Below are 13,888 nucleotides of genomic sequence, written 5' to 3'. Positions count from 1 at the left end.
ATTGTGAATACTACAAGTGTATCATTTTAATTTCCTTGTTAAATAATGGAGCATAACTTATTGTAATAATTATTTGACGTAGCCTATACTTTTACACTCTTACAATTACACTTTTACAATTATTCCTGGGCATCCTCTAAACTGCATTTTTTAATTGTTTGCGTGCTGGAGCCAGGTAACGTTACTCTATTACGTCGTGTGAGAGAGCTGGTGAGAGAAAATGGCACTATCAAAGAGTCAAACGAGGAAAGTTGACAGCGAAAAAAGGGCATACAAAGAAGAATGGAAAGACAACTATGCGTTCATCCTACCTATGCTGCGTTCCAGTCCAAAATTGTCATGCCCTTCACTCGCTAACTTCCCTCCGTCTCGTTCACTCGGATGTACGTCATTGCTTACGTTGCATGAGTGCCCACTACTGGCGGAAACTGCAATGGGCTGAATTGGAACGTCCTAAGCCCTTGATCACTTGGAATCAGCATGGAGTTGATTTGTTATTTACATTTTTTTTCCCTTTAAGAATTTGTTTAAAGCTGCAGTCCGCAGTTTTTCCTCTTTGTCGCCATCTCTGTTCGAAATCTGCAATTGCAGTCATTCGCGGAATTATCAACTTTACGTAAGTTATACCTCGGCATGGCACAGCGCGGATGAATCCAATGTTTTGAGGAGAATGTGCAGCTGTCAATCACCGCGCTGTGTGGATACTGTCATTGGGAATCACATGTACTTTTTGGAAGTATGACCAACATAAGAATTTTCACCCTGTAATCAGGGCCGCATTAAGAGCTCACTGGGCCCCGGGGCTATGAGCTCTGCAGGGCCCCCCCACCACCACTTTAGGTCACCAACTACATGAGCTAAATGTTCTATCATTATACGAGTCGTTTTATTCATCTATGATATACTTCACAGTTAAGTTATATTACTTTTAAAACGATTTTTTATCATATCAAAATTTTATGCCACTCAAATTTCATAATTCTTGTGACCAATTTCAATATCACAAAAAATAATAGTAGCTTAAGAAAAGAATCTCAAGCTTACTGATGACAAGAGTCACAAATAACAATAGAACAAAGGCACATAAGAAATCGACCTACTTGAAAAACTTAAAGCACTGAATAATATTATATTGTATAAAGTGATCAAATAAATAATACATAGTTTTCTCTATAAATTCAACATTCATTCTTATTTATTCTACAAAAGTGAATCACTCAAGGGCAGTAAATAACTTTATTTCTAATGTTTGATTAACATTATTGCAGAAATGGCGACAGCAGCTTTATTAGTAGCTACTGTCACTTTAAGACCTCAGGGTCGGAACTCAAGTGCGCTGTGCAAAACCGTCTCAAGTTCACCATGGTCTCAAAACCAAAATGAATTCTCTCCCGCTGCTTACTGTGCCTGAGCAGTTTAAAATAATTTGTATCCAAACCACAATGTTTAAAAAACGCGTTTAAATTATAAACTTGTATCATGATGGCGCAGGAAAATGTACATATTTCTACCGGATATATTATCGCCAGCCCTTTAGGCGAAAATAGAGTTTGATCAAACACAAAAAGCATCATACATCCATCAAGTTAATAATCAAACTTACCGAAAATTTTTGGGGTCGATGATGACGCATGTGTTTTAAGAATAGAATGAAGTGAAGAGTGGATGCGATTGATTGGTTGATGCGTATATTCTAATAAGGCGCAGGCAGCCATCTATAGGCCTACGTGCCAGTGGCGGATCTAGAAAATTTTATATGGGGGGGCAAAGGGGTGGCAAGAGGTCTTGGCAGGGTGGCAGGGGTAGACGGTACATGGGAATCCCTATATGTGAATTGCTTTAACAAAACAAACACAAAAACACATTTAATCGTTATTAAATGATTAACGTTATTGTTTAATCATGCCCTTACACACTACAAAGGTTTTTAGGAATGATTTATTAACAAATCCCTCTGAAAATATCTTCAGAATACTGCTAAGTGTATAACTGGAAAGTTTGGTGTACATAGGTGCTACACAGGCTGAGATGTTTGTACTGGAGAATGACAAAAAACTAATTTTGAGAAAACAGCATTTAAAGATTTGTAATGTAAAAATTCATACTTTTTTTAGTGGAAACAACTATTTACAGACACAATATCTTACCAAATCATTAGCAACAACAATACAAACCACCTAAATCACAGCATTTATGGCCTTCAACTGAACAGAAAAACGGTCAAAAACGCATATCTAAATGTCAGAGCACGTCACGTGATGCATCTGAACGAATCACGTTGTCAGAAATTGACATCAGCCAATGAGATTTCGGTTTTAGAGTTAAATGCCCATTGTACTTTCACGATTGGTTGCTGATTAAAAGGAAATGACCATATTTGGATACGACAACAATGTACAGGAGAGAGAGCTTTCCAACAGAGATGTATGTGATGACATTGACATGCAGCGATCGCGGAGCAACATGTTGATTTAGAACGACAACTTCTGTTGAATTTAGGAGAATACTGACGCAAATAGACAAAGTGTAGTAAAATAAAGTCCTAAATGTGTTTTTTTGGAAAAAAAATTTCACCACAAGTCTGAAAGAAGACATGTTATTGAAGACAAATAGCCCAAAATCTTCAAATTAACCAGTGAAAAAAACCCCGATGTTATTGTGTCTCGCCTTAAGCTGTTCTTGTCTTTACTAAAATCAAAATTAGGCTAATCAAAGGGAAGAGTGCTCTTACAAATCACGAGGGAGCGAATTGACCGCTGATTTTGGCTAACGTAATAGACGCGCTGTTTTTGCTGATGCTGAATCGTCTTTAGTATACAATACATTCATTACAAATGTAACTTTAAGTTAAACGTGTGTGTTTAAACTACACCTGGGGAAACTCACTTCACCTTCAGAGGCTCTGGGGAAGCTCACTCTCTCCAGTCGGGTTGCAGGGCCACCTCACCTCAGCAGACTCGCTGTGTGTGTGTGTGTGAGCCGCCAACGCCGCTCTGCACGTTTGAATCAGGGACGCAGGGGGGAGGGGCTAATAATATATTTAAAATTAAAAATTAAATTGTTCACTTTTGGTAAATGTATTGTTTAGTTCACTGTTTTGAGAAGCTTGTGGACATAGTGGCAGGTTGTTTTTACAAGTACAGTTTTTGGATCATCAAAGTTAGGGGGGCAGCAGGGGGGGCAAGGCTCTAGAGAGGGGGGGCACCTGCCCCCCCTTGCCCCCCTGTAGATCCGCCCCTGCTACGTGCAGCAGCAGGTAGATCGTTCACAAGTTAAATATAGAATAAATGTATTTGTTATATCAAATTAAAACGTGACGTTTCAATTCACCATTCCTTGTTTCATATCAACAGTAAGCTGCTCTGATCTCTCTCTCTCGTAGTCACTCGGTGTAACGTTAGTCTTTGCCCCGCGATGTATTTTTCACTACGTGAGTGAGAACATGATGTGCGTGACTCGTGAGAGACGCCTGGCTTGTCACACAGTAACTAAAAAAGGCGGGTCTTTGCGAACGGTCACTATAATATTAATGATTCCATGATAATGCATGGAATATACGGCAAAGCACCACTAAATAACAGGGCTAATTTGTGGGGGGCGTTGCGTGGTAAGGCTTTGGCAATCAGATGGCTAGTATCTACTCCACAGCCAATCACGGGCCCCCTCCTTGTTCGGGCCCCGGGGCTTTAGCCCCGCCTAGCCCTATTGTTAATGCGGCCGTGCCTGTAATCTGAACAAGTAAGTAGGCCTAACATCCACTTTTGTTCTTCTGACCAACTAAGTGGAAAAAAAACCATTGCAGTAAATCTGATTAAATCTAACGATCGCTTATCATATCACGTCAAACCGTGCAAATCATACTTTGTTCTCAAATTGTTAATGTTAACAACATCAGCATTGCGTGACTACATTTAAAGCCCTTCAGATTTGTATCCTTGTTTTGGCATGGGTCCGGTTGCAGTCTCTTTTTCCAAACTCTCAGTCCAAAGTCTTTTGCATTTTACAGCGGGTGAATCTGTTGTCACTGTGATTGTCGTTTGAACCTTTCTGGATCCGCCATCAAATTAATAAGTTTAATTATATCAAGTGCTGTGAGAAAAGGCTATAAATCTCCACCTCCAACATCCTCACTCGCAATATAGCTTATACTAGCCTAGTATATGTGTGTACCTTCTTTATGTGTACAGATGTGACGTAATGACGCAAAGACATGCTCAAATTTCCCGCGGAAATCCACCAGTACCACTGGAATTAAAAACATTATTAAAACTTACAAGCTTACCATTTTGAATCGAGCTAAGGCAAGCAGATAGTTTTGAACACTGTGTACAATGTACTTGCTCAAAAAACTATTTTGGATAATTTTTAACCCCAAAAAGTTACAGACTGGAGCTTTAATGCAGCATCCAAATGTATATAGATATGTTTGGGTTGTTTTAAATTTAAAAAATAATAATTAATAGAGTTGTTTGTGGTGGTGGTGATTAGACGACATCTGCGGTGACGTCACAATAGTGTTGCATTGTGGTATGGAGCTACCTGAAGTGTACATATGAAGTAGACTCGCTCCCTCGGTCAAAATCGAGGGAGCGAGGGTCTGTCCATATAAACTTCCCTCGTCCACTTCGTGAAGTGGCGGCAGGGATTCCCCCGAGGGGAAGTGCTTAGGGAAGTTCGCAAGTGCGTGTCTAAAAGTGGACTGGAACGCAGCACTAGCTTTGTGAATACAAAGCCGGTGTGTCTATCTGCAACGAAGCGATCCACAGACTCTTTTGAATGTCTTTCAGAACTTTTCAAATGAAAAGCTCTCAATTCACAAAAAACATTGCTGCAAAACCGTTCTCGTACTTTTATTTTGAAGGTAAAATCACTAAAGACGAAGTGATTGTGAGTAACTGTTGCTGTCATGACCGATCTATTTCAGAATCAACCAGCCGCTATCAAAATAATCTGGCAGGGGGCGCGGGTCAGACATTATTGCTGGCGGGCCGCCTGTTGCCGACCACTGTCCTATACAATACAGTAAAGTAGTATAATCAAAAATGCTGTTGGTGGCTGCATGGCAACTAAAAAAAAACGCTGGCGGGAAAAGAGTTGAAGCCAGGTAGGGAAGGCAATTTGTTTTATAAACACTTTCTATACTGGTTGAAACCAAGGGGGTAAACCATCAGCCGGAAACCGAAGCTACCCTGGGGGCCGCCATTGGCTAGCAAACCTTCACCTGCTGTTAGCATTCCATTGACTCCCATTCATTTTGGCGTCACTTTGACAGCGATCTGAATCGTTTAAAGACTCCATTTGTCCATTGTTTATTTCTAAAGAAACACGACAATGTATAAAAGGCTCCATTACCCTGTATCTTACGTTATGGCCCCGTAGAAGCAGTTTTTGTAAAAATAGGCTAACGATTGCGTCATAACCACGCGACTCACTGTCACGTAGAGAAATTACCATATTAAACAGGAGGAGAAGCTCGCGGGCAATCGGGGGTAAGTGGAGGCATAAAGTCAAGGGACAAGCCCATAGAGAGTCATAAAGTTGCTCCTGCTGCTAGCTCATGGGCAGCTCCTACTCACGCTCTCAGTCTCTGCAAGATTCGGAAGGGAATGATTCAGATTTCTCTTGGCACAGCTACTAGGAGACTTACAACTGTCAGACAGGTTGCTCACATCACATCTACATGGTCAAGCTCAGTTTGAGCCTGCGCAGTACGCTCAGCCATCAGGAAGTGAGTGCTTCTAATTTACTTCACTTTTCTCCGTTGAAGTCTATGGGGTCGCTGTGTCCACTTCTTTTACTGTCTATGGTTGAAACTCTCTTCACATCCTTATATCAATCAATAATATAAGTGGTCTCTGAATATAAAAGCATGTAGGCCTAGATATTTTATGTTGAAGTCACAGGACCAAAAAATGTTCACCCAATCATTGCATTCGGTCCGATGTCCTACCTACTTGTCAAATGTATTTCCATACCTCTGCGCACCGTCCTCGCACAGACATCACACGTCAACAGCGCATTCTGTAAGGCTATGCAGAGTTGTAGACAGTCATCAAGCCGCCTTTTAATGTTCCTCCTGGCTCCTGAACAAAAACAAGAAGCTAATGCTGTGTGACATGGCATGTCCTAACCGTAATTATAAGATGGCAACCGGTGACATTCTACCCGGAGCTGCGTCCTCAGACTCTTCATGCATTTCTCTGGCAACACTATCAACTCCGAAATGAATCTGCAGCAGTGAGGTGGTACAGAGCTCTGTAAGTTGTTTACGTTCATTATCGTTGTAATGTTTTGTGCTTTGAGAGATGAGGTAGCCTAATTTAACACCCTCTCTGGTATCGTGGCAGACCCTGCTGTGTGCAAATTGTGTTTGTGTGTTTTGAAGAGGGCGTGGCTTTGAAAACGCTCTGAAGAGGGTGGGATCTCATGCTTTCACCGAAAATTGCCTACCTTATAAAGTAAACAGCAATGGAAACAACGGCAGCGACCCTTGTTAATTATACACGTGCACGGGACTTAACCAACTTTGTGCCTTTGTGCCTTTTTGTATTTTATAGGTAAAGAAATGAACATCTTTAAACATTAAGCATTGCTAGTTAATGAAAGCATCTAGAAACATTAAGCATTGCTAGTTAATGAAACTCTTTACCTGCTGCCGTATGTTTTTGTCTGCTGAAAAAAAAGTGCAATGTTTACTATTAACTTCTAACAGTGTTAACAGATGGACAACTTTGTTTAGTTGTCTTGTAGATTCTCTTTTGGTCTAATGTTTGTTGAGTTTGGTATTGAGATTATTTGTGCAAATATAATGTTTTGACATTAAGCGAAATACGCAGGTATACACACGCTAGCAAGTAGTGCTCCCTGCTGCCTGTCTGTCTGTATTTGTGTGTGCGTGGAGTGCAGCGCTTCTGAGGTGTTCACTTACACTTTGAAGGTCTTCCCATCTTTGCTAGTACTTGTTAACGGATGCAACGGATGCTCTCATAGGAGCTTAGAGGCATAATCATGGTACAATTAAGATAATTTCAGAACGACAGCTGGTGGGTAGAGAAGTAATTTTCACACCTCCTAATCGAGGAGGGCTGTCAGATTAAGATAGAGAAGTGATTTGAGAGAAATTGTCTTGGCCGAGTCTTTGGAGTGAGGCCCAGGTGGCCGCAGGTATCTACTGCTCGTCCGTGTCTACCGCTGCCCAGGAGGAAATTTGGTTTTGATTTGCCACACTGGAGAGATCACTGGAGAGCCAGACTTTCTCCATATGTCTGTTGGGATTTGTCAGTTTATAACCAGCGTCTTCTGCCTACTACCACTATACTACACACGCACTGTAGTGGTGGGCAGAAGACGTTAATAAATTGCCAAACACACACACACACACACACACACACATTAAGGTTTTGTTACTTTTTGAGAATCCACAATCAGGTAAAAATGTAGTATAGTTTTTTATTTTATTAATATTTATAAATATATATTTTTAAAGACATATAAACGCTTTTCTAGAACAAGGACATGCAATTGTTTATTGTAATTGTGTTCTTACCATTAAAACTGAATAATATTGTGTTTGGTGTTGTTACTGATTTTCCACTAGATGGCAGTGTTACCCATGTTTCCTCGATAAAGGGGTGTCAAAAAGTAATATTTTTTTTCCTCTCCCCTCGAGTGAATATATCAAGAGAAGGTGTATTTTGAAAGTCAGTTGATGTGTACCAGATCCTAAAGTCTTGGCTGCAAAAGGCTAAAGAAAAAGATACAGCTCATTTAACACTATATGAGGTAAATTGTCGCGACTGTTCATTGACTCTAATTTGAGACATTGCTTTGATATCTTAAATATTTAAAAGAAAATCCACCTTTCACAAATTTGTATTTAATATACATTATCATACATTAAATAGTAAAATAATTATGAAATAAAATAAGTAATGAATTAGAAACATACAAAATAACTAATTAAGATTCTGACAAAAATATCAAGAAATGAAATAAAATGATTTACTAATATTTTGCATTATATTATTAATTTATATAAAATGCAGCATATAAAATACATGCGCCAAATGCCCTAATATTAATGTTAGCTTTATTAAATTCAGGTTATAATTTAGCTTCATTAAATAGTTTACCCACGTCTTGATGTGTGCTAGTGCTATTGTGTTCACTAGTTTATCCAACAGCTACAAAAATTATAATATAGGATTTTTGTTTGGAGGACAGAATTCACACACATTATTCTGAATGAAGACAGTTAACCAACCAGTGACAACTAACCAGTCTCCTAACCATGCTACTGTAGGCTACCAGTCTTCATAAAGAAAGAATGTTGGAATTATTCAGAGTTGGCAGATATCTCTTTTAGAGCAGTGCCTAATAAAAACTGACATTCACAATTTTCTTTCTTTTTTTGGGGAAAATGATGACAAATCATTGATTTCACCAACAAAACACCAACCGCGCATCCTGCGAGTGAAGTGATCCACGACAAACATACCTGATCTCATTTACACACTTGTATTGCAGATAAACTCCACATTCTAATCTATTTCAGTAATGGGTTTTGTGTGGTAAGAATGCACTCTAATTATGTGAATTGCTTTGAATGCCCAACAACAATGACGACCGGCGACCATTAGCGGATGGTTTCCGACCACTCGGGTAAAGCATGATCTGCACAGCCAATAACAAACACTGCTGTTACGTCTCCAATGTCTGAATGTACAGAGAGCAATCAAGAGAGAGAGAGACGACCTATTCAGAAGCGAGTCACTCCTCAGGGGCCGATATGAAAATATGAAGTACTCTGACTGAGCTCTAGAAAAGGATTAATCATTTTAAATGCCACTGAAATTAAAAGGCCCCGAACAATAATTACTTCTGCTTGCTGTTGCCACCCACGCTTCCCATGACTTCACCTGTGGTCAAAGGGGGCAGAAGGATATGTACAACCAATCAGTGAAGCTGACGCCAAAGCACTGTTCTCTTCTTCCTTGTATGCTCTGTTCTTTCCTTCTGCTTTTTAATTGATATTCCGGGTGCTTTTCATCACAGTCCTCCTGGGTTCAACCTTTCAGAAGCAAAACTTGACAGTGATATTTCAATCAAAATCACGCCAGAGGTAACAACTCTACTCCAGTGTTTTTTTTTTTTTTTTTTTTTGAATGACTGTTATTTGCCTTTGGTTGTAGAGGGGAATATTCAGATTAGTGGTCAACCGATCTATCCCCAACCCCCCCCCCCCCCCCCCCCCCGACAACTTGACAAACCTGAATACGAGAATACACCAACACACTCTCATGGGAAATCTTAACTATTTTACATTTGGCGTATTGGTGGCTAATTCGTATGAATTTGTACGATATATCATTCGTATGTTTTCGTACAATCTGCTTAAAAATCTGTTGAAAGTGGATCTGACTGAGCACCAAAACACACTTAACTTGTAGCCAATCAGCAGTAATCATTAGGGGGAGGTGCCTGCATAAAATGTGTTTGTGAATTTGGGGGCGGAGCTATAAAGGTACACTCTAAAAAACACTGGGTTAAAAACAACCCAATTTGGGTTGTTTTCAACCCAAGGGCTAGGTAAATATAGGACATAACACATGTTGGGTTAATTTTACCCAGCATATTGGGTTGTTTATTTAACCCAGCATAATGGCTTGGTTTAACCCAGCATAATAGGTCGATTCATTTTTACTATACTAGCTTTTTTTTTCTTCATCCATGAATTAATGTTTACGGATGAACTTAAATCCTCAACATTGTTTAAAACTCCACACAACCACTGGTTTGCATGATAATTCCTTTATTTTCGATCACAAATGTCAGCGTTTCTGAGAAATTGCTTACTACACCTTTAATCCCCACTGACGATTTCTGGGTGGAACTTCCTGCTTACTTAAAAAAAAAAACTTGTGTTCCTGTTTACAAATCACATCATATGAATTCATACGAAATCACTGAACTGTCAGAGCCCTTAATAGCATGTTTTCACAAGTTACTGATGGATTCATATCATGTTGTTTTTTTGTGTATGGACATATTGTGTGGTAAGTGGTCAGTGTATTTGAGATGATTGTTTTTCTTATCTGTGTGTGAGTGCATGTTTGTTAGACAGTGAGTAATGTTTTTTTTATTGAAAGCGCTTTGGGGCTGGCGCGTCATGCTTCACTGAGCTGTGACACAGAGGTGCCATTCAGATCCAAAGCATGTGATGAGACTGTAAACACAGTTGTCTTTGCATTGTACCTTTTTCTTTCAGCTGTTTCTGGGTGAAGGGCACTCAAACAGTCTCTCAATGCATGTTCAGTGCAAGAAACAATGGGGAGATTGGATTGAATCATGCATTTTATAAGTAGTAAATTGCAACAACAACATCAAAACTGTTTTAATTCATACTTATACCACAGTAGTTCTCAACAAAGTTAACAGGGGGCCCACAAGGGGGCCTCGGAAATGTCCAAGGAGGCTTCAAGATTACTTAATTATAAGGCAAATCAAGCCAAAACAACAACAACAACAACAACAAAAACCATTAATATAGATTATTGGAGTAAGTAAGTATAATTGAACTTGGTCTGCCAAAATAATTTTGACATTGTTTCAGTTAGGCATATTTTTAAGTGAAATTACCGTGTGTGTGTTTGGCCAGGAGAACAGTGACATTGACCAACAATTATATATGAACATGATGTTTAAAAAGGTCTGAAAATCTGTAGTGACCTTTCTGGGAAGTATTCTGCCCAATGTCATGTCTCATCCCCATCATTTTTGTTAATGGTAACTCTAAACCAAAAAGCAGCCATGCTTGTTGTGTTCACTCTCTTGCTCAGAGATAGCACATATAAGAGGTGATTCCCCATAGTCCAGCTCTGAGATCCATGGTAAACGGTTGTGAAATAGTGGGAGAAAGGGGGATTTGGTGAGACGGTCCAGCACAATGACATTGTCTGGACTACAGCCCTTCAACTCACCTGACTTCAGTGAAAAGCCCCTTCAGTATTTCCTGTCAAACAGAGCATTTTTTTTCCTTGACTTCTCCTTAAGTGTCTAGACAGTGGTTTTCTTGCTTCGTTGGTTCTCTTGGACAGGGGCCAAATCTCCTCTCTTGAAGGCGATAAGAAATCCGTGTTATCAGGGCCTCAGAAGGGAGAACCAAGCCCAAGCGCGTGCCACTCAGGTGGGTAGTGTGATGATTTGAGGTTTCCTCCCTCCCTCTTCACGAGTGTGGCCTTGGCCAGGTCCTTAGGAGACTATGGCCTGTGCCTTTTCTATTTAAAGTCAGCGTCTAGGCCTCCAGTGATTAGGAAAAGGCATTGCATTTGCATGAACCTAATGAAAAAATTGTTCACTAATAAATGAATTTACTTACCCACCTTAAGTCCAAGCCCATAACGTCCATTTGTCTTCGGAACAAAAATTAAGATTTTTTCTAAAGATTAGATTCTCTAATAATTTTTACCTATCCATTGAAACTCGATGCAACCAAAACTTTCATGCATCAAAAAAGTACAAAAAGAGATTGTAAAAATAATCTCTATGAATCGAGCAGTTTAATCTTCTGAAGAGAAATGATCGCTTTATATAATGTACAGATTTAATGTACGTTTTTATTCATAGCCTATAAACATCAAATATGGCAAGGATGGAAGATCATCTCTGTGCTTGCTCTACGTGTGAAAATAATAAACATCATTGGTTCTCGCATGTCAAGCAAGCACGGTCGCGCTTTTGTTTACTACGTTTGATTAGCTTTTGACATATCTGTTTTGCTGTCGACCTGTTTGTATCTTTAAAAAAGTTCACAATGTTGTAGCAGATGAAATACAGATATCATTTATATATATATATTTTTATCAGTTTTCTAATAATTCAACTGCCCGTCATCAATTATTCCTTGCGTAACGTTACTCTGTTGCTAAATCGCATGCAATTAAAAAAAAAAAATTATATTGTGTGGGGGAGAAAATGCTGTATTACTGTTACTACAAATAAAGCTCTTCCTGCTTGTGCTATGTTAGCCACTTGAAAAAATTGTGTTGTCTCTGAGGCATATACAAACATGTTACTCGCTGTAAATCAAGAAAAGAAGAGGTTTAAACAATAATACTATTGAGCTATATAAAAATGATAGTTTTCTGTTGCTAAAGGTATCCAAACAGTTGCTCACCTGTCTAATAAAACACATGGTGTTTCCATGGTTTCTACGGAAGTAAAACCAAAAATCGAGGGTAAAGAGGATATGACTTCAATGACACGCGACGCAATGACACGGGCCGTTACACTGGTTAAAATTGCTGTTTTCTCTGGATTTAAATGTGTTGGAAACGTTTAAGATAATGTAAGTACACAAGTCAACAAAATATATAACATTGTTCTAGTGATTTTCGCATATTTTACTTCAAAAATCTTACATAGTGTGCCTTTAATTGAACGGTAAACAAAGCGACTTTGAACTTTAGTAAAATATTAACCGTTGGATGAAATCTAAATACACTTTTTGGGTAAATATCAGCCTACCTGACATAATAATGACCTGTTCAGTTAGTGATATGTATGATAGTGTAGTATACATTCACAAACTAATGACACCAAAAGTACTTTATTTAAAGCGGTTCAAAACTTTATACCCTGCTGGTTTATGCTGTAACTACTGCGGGACTCTTTCTCCATTAAAGGCCATTCATAATAATCTGTGTATTCTGACCCAAAAAAGGCAACATATAAATTGCAAGTATTTCATTATATTATAGTAGAGAACATTTTCTTTTAGAGGGTTCTTAAAAGCATGAAATGGACAGTCTGCTGGCTTTGACGTCACAGCTCTTGCGCTGGCAGGATCAAGGAGGGCTGGAGACTGATATCTGTTAGCATTCCTATTCATCTATATGGCAGCTGGCCTTCAGAAGAATGCGATCAAAAAAAAAAAAATTCTCATCTTTTCTCATGGATCACCTTTTTGACCTAAACACCTGAGCTATAAATGCCATGTCACTAATCACCTTGGAGCCACAGAAAAATTATATGACATTGCAGATTGGCTGATGACTCAATAAGAATGGATACAGTCCTAAAAAAGCGTTTCATTTATTCATTAGCTGCAGACAGAAAAATATTATATTTCATGCTTTTAAGAGCCCTACAAAAAAATCAGGCTTTGTTAAAACTTCAACTTATAATATGATGAAATATTTGGTAAATTTCTTTGATCAGAGCTACTCTTGAATGCCTGAGGTTAGTGAAAGATGTTTTTTTTTTTGGGATCCAGATTGTGTAATTGCATCATCTACCAGCAGGGGAGAGGCTAACTGGACCATGCTAACCATCCAAACCTTGACCCCTTGGAATAGTTGCCATGTTAAGCAGTTCCTCCTGGATTTCGCGATTCTTTGATCGCAGAATTTAACTCCCCATCAGTCAACCAACCACTGCAATCCTGCTCCCGCTATAAGCAAGCATGCTCTTTTTCACACACACACACACACACACACACACACACACACACACACACACACACACACACACACACACACACACACACACACACACACACACACACACACACACACACACACACATGAGGGGGCACGCTGTTAGTGACTCTTTTCCATCCACAGGTTCAATTGATCAACTTTATGCTGCGTAAAAGAGGCTCGCACACTCTGTGAATAACCCCAACATTGACGAGGAGCATGACAAAACTATTGAAGGAGACGCTAATTGAAAATGTAAATTCACTCTCTGACAGTAGGTGGCGCTTATGGAACAGCAGTAATATTTGCATATAAATATAATTTGTTACTTGTGGGCAAAACACAATGCAATAGCCCTACAATGATGATTGAGAGATAAACAAATAAATGTTTCTCAAAAGCCTGTTGTA

The sequence above is a fragment of the Rhinichthys klamathensis genome, unplaced genomic scaffold (assembly GCF_029890125.1).
Source record: "Rhinichthys klamathensis goyatoka isolate OS25496 unplaced genomic scaffold, OSU_Roscu_1.1 h1tg000036l_1, whole genome shotgun sequence".
In the NCBI taxonomy this organism is placed as follows: domain Eukaryota; kingdom Metazoa; phylum Chordata; class Actinopteri; order Cypriniformes; family Leuciscidae; genus Rhinichthys; species Rhinichthys klamathensis.
Note: the sequence above shows the minus strand (reverse complement) of the source record.